Source organism: Palaemon carinicauda, chromosome 16, assembly GCF_036898095.1.
Source record: "Palaemon carinicauda isolate YSFRI2023 chromosome 16, ASM3689809v2, whole genome shotgun sequence".
Classification (NCBI taxonomy): Eukaryota; Metazoa; Arthropoda; class Malacostraca; order Decapoda; family Palaemonidae; genus Palaemon; species Palaemon carinicauda.
In genome coordinates this window covers 86,858,121-86,861,815 of record NC_090740.1, presented here as the reverse complement: position 1 = coordinate 86,861,815, position 3,695 = coordinate 86,858,121, and positions in this window count along the sequence as shown.

Sequence of the window (3,695 nt, the reverse complement as noted above, 5' to 3'; positions counted from 1 at the left end):
TGGTTTTCCTCCTATACGGATATAAAACCTTTGTCCAATACAAGTATTGTGCGGAGAACTGGTCGATATTTCATATTGACGCAGTGATTCTTTACAAACTATGCTTTACTTAATGTAGGGCGAGACCACTATATTAGCTTGCCTGGTATTCATACATAGGTATATGTACTCTTCGAGACTTTTCCAGAGTCTAGTAGGACTCTTCCCTGTAGGGGGCAGGAAGCTCTAACATGGTTTATAGTTAGTTGAAAAGATGTATAACGGTAACATCTTAGGTCTCTAGGTCTAGTCGACCGGGAAAAATTACATCCGGGGAGTACGGCACGTTCTGAGAATCCACAGATACAGTAATGCTCTGGTATACTTCCATCAGGACGACATGGCTTGAGCCCAAAAAACGGATTTTGAGCAAAGCGAAAAATCTATTTTTGGGTGAGATGGCCATGTCCTCCTGATGGACCTGCCCTTGCCTTTCTAAGAAAGGGCCGTAGGACCCCTCCCTACATACAGTATCTGTAGCACCTCATGTACGCTACAAGGAATACAGATGGCGTCAGGATTGGCGCCAGGCACGCATACGAATCGGAAGATAGGGAGCCTTGGGAGCGGCTCCCCCTTTTTCTTTCCCGAATTCGTTTCTTGCCAATCGCCCCCTGCGAGATGAAATCTCTGTTCGGGATGCAGATTGCCATGTGGCGTGTCAAGAATACGTCCTCTGATATGTCGCGATATCCCTTTCAGGAGGGATATTCGCTCCAGGAGTTAGAATTCTGGTACCTTAAGGTAAATTCTCTGGGAATATCGCCGTAGTTGTAATATACCCTAGGAAGCTACCCTATAGGAACTTCCATCAGGACGACATGGCCATCTCACCCAAAAATAGATTTTTTGCTTCGCTCAAAATCCGTTATATATATATATATATATATATGTATATATATATATATATATATAACTCTATAAATATATATATATGTATATATATATATATATATATATACATATATATATATATATATATATATTTATATATATATATATATATATATGTATATATATATATATATATATATGTATATGTGTATGTATATATATATATATATATATTTATATATATATACATATATAAATATATAAATATCTATCTATCTATATATATATATATATATATATAAATATATATAAATATATATATATATATATATATATGTATATGTGTATGTATTTACATATATATATATTTATACATATATATATATATATATATATGTATATGTGTATGTATATATATATATATATATATATATTTATATATGTATATGTGTATGTATATATATATATATATATATATCTATATATATATATATATATATACAAATATATATATATATATATATATATAAATATATATATATATATATGTATATATATATATATATATATAAATATGTGTATGTATACATATTTATATATATATATATATATATATATTTGTGTATATATATATATATATATATATACATATAAATATATATATATATATATATATACATATATATATAATCCTACTTATATATATATATTCCTATAATCCAAAAGTTATTCCGTATCTATTAAATTACAGTATCCATACCTACATGCTTCTAAAACTTGTGCTGAAATCTGATCAACTTAGCAAATTGACCCTTGGGAATCATGAAAGGATTTCTACTGTCATAGTCAAGTTAGAAAAGTCCTTGATCATCCAGAAGGGGGTAATGTTTTCTTAATTTAGACCATTGAGGAAAAGTCTTGTAACCGAAAAGTGCCTTTATTTCTTCAGAAAACTTTTCTCTTTGGGTGTAGTAAATCAATTTTATCTTAGCCAAATCAATCTCTTCAGTAATGAAAGGGTCTTCCACTTTCTTTTGAGTATTTTTACAATTTCTGATAAATATTAAGACATGAGCCCTATCTCTTGATACATGGCTTAATTTATTGTATTGATCCAAAATATCAATGGGATTTTCTGGCACTTCTTTTACAGTGATACAGTCAGCAGTACTTTCTGTGTTTATTTCTTCTTTATACATGATAACTGTTTCGCCTTCCCTTTCCTGGGATAGGGATTCCTTTAACATAGTAGGGCCATTGAACCACATAGTACTAACCACAAGACTGTCCGCCAACAGACGCCATGTTTTCAGGTCACCTGGATTGTCCATACTTGCACAATGTTTCCAAAAACTTGGAGTAGTTAACTCTTGGATTTCCTTTACCCGATTAACTAGAAATATGTCCTTCCTACTAGCATCTCCTTGGATCTATGACAGACCAATGGTAGAATCTCTCCACCACCTGACTCTAACACTGTTATCGAGGTTAAGGGCATTCTTCACAAAGTTGACTAATCTTGAAAAACAAAAGATATCCCATGAGTTCTAACTGCGGCAATGTAATTGCCTTCATGGGTTCAATTCTTGACTTGGAAGATAGTAACGTCATCTTGTACGAGCTGTTCTCCACAGGTATTCGTAGGGACACATAAGCCCCATAGCCCTTTTCATAAGCATCACCAAACCATGTAGCTCCATACACCTAAGCTTCTCCCAGGCCTTTTGTGGAAAGTAACATCTACTATCTGAAAATTCTTAAAATGTTCACTACTAAGAAGCTATCTTTGAATCTTAAACTTCAACTTTGATTGTATTCATGATCCTAAGTCAGACCAAATATCCGGATTCCTGAAACAGTATTTTGCCATACATAAAATATGGATTTATTAATCATAAAGGGTAAAAATCTCAGCTATCACACCAAGGATGCTGCTCTTAGTAGATACTACTCCTACACTAGAATCCGAGTTTATGCAATTAAAGAAGAAACTATCCTGCGAGTTACACCAATTGAGGCCTAATACAGTACTAGGTTCCTCAGAATTTACAAAGGGTACCTTGTCAAATAACTCAGAAGTTATCAGAAAACTATTTGACACAAGCTTTGTAAGGTCCATGCTAACATCAGTAAAAATGCAACGGGCTTCACTATTTTTTTTCAGCTACTTTTACAGCAAAATCCCTACCACTCAACCAATTATCAGTTTACATGTTAGCCTTCAAATCTTGCACTACAGTAGTTGGGGGATACTTATCCTAATGATGTTTGATAGTGGCGTTTAACAGAAATGGGCTATATTTGTTACCAAAGGGTACATGTGTGAGTCCCATGTGCCGTATTTTACAATCTTCTCTTGGCCACAAAAATCTATGAACATCTCTGTCTTTCTCTTTTACACTAATTTGCAGAAATGCCTTTCTTATATAAGCTGTGAAAGCAATGGGCCAACAGCAAAAGCGAATAAGAACCTTGACCAAGTAAGGGTTGAGTAATGGGCTTGAGGACAAATAGTCATTCCATGACAAACCAGTGTAACAAGAGGCAGAGGCATCAAACACAGGCTTTTCTTAGTACTTGAACTACTTAACTTCACTACTGGACGATGAGGCATATAGTGCACGGGATTTACACACAAAATTTCCTGCCTTTGTACCTCTTCTATCATTTGATCAGACTCATAACCATCAAACACTTTTTGATACACTATCTTAAGCTCCTTATCTCGTTCTAACTTAACTAATAGCTTCCCTAACCTTTAATGGGATATGACTTTATTATTCAAAAGCTTTTCTTTAACAAAATCATCCTTCCATAGCAGT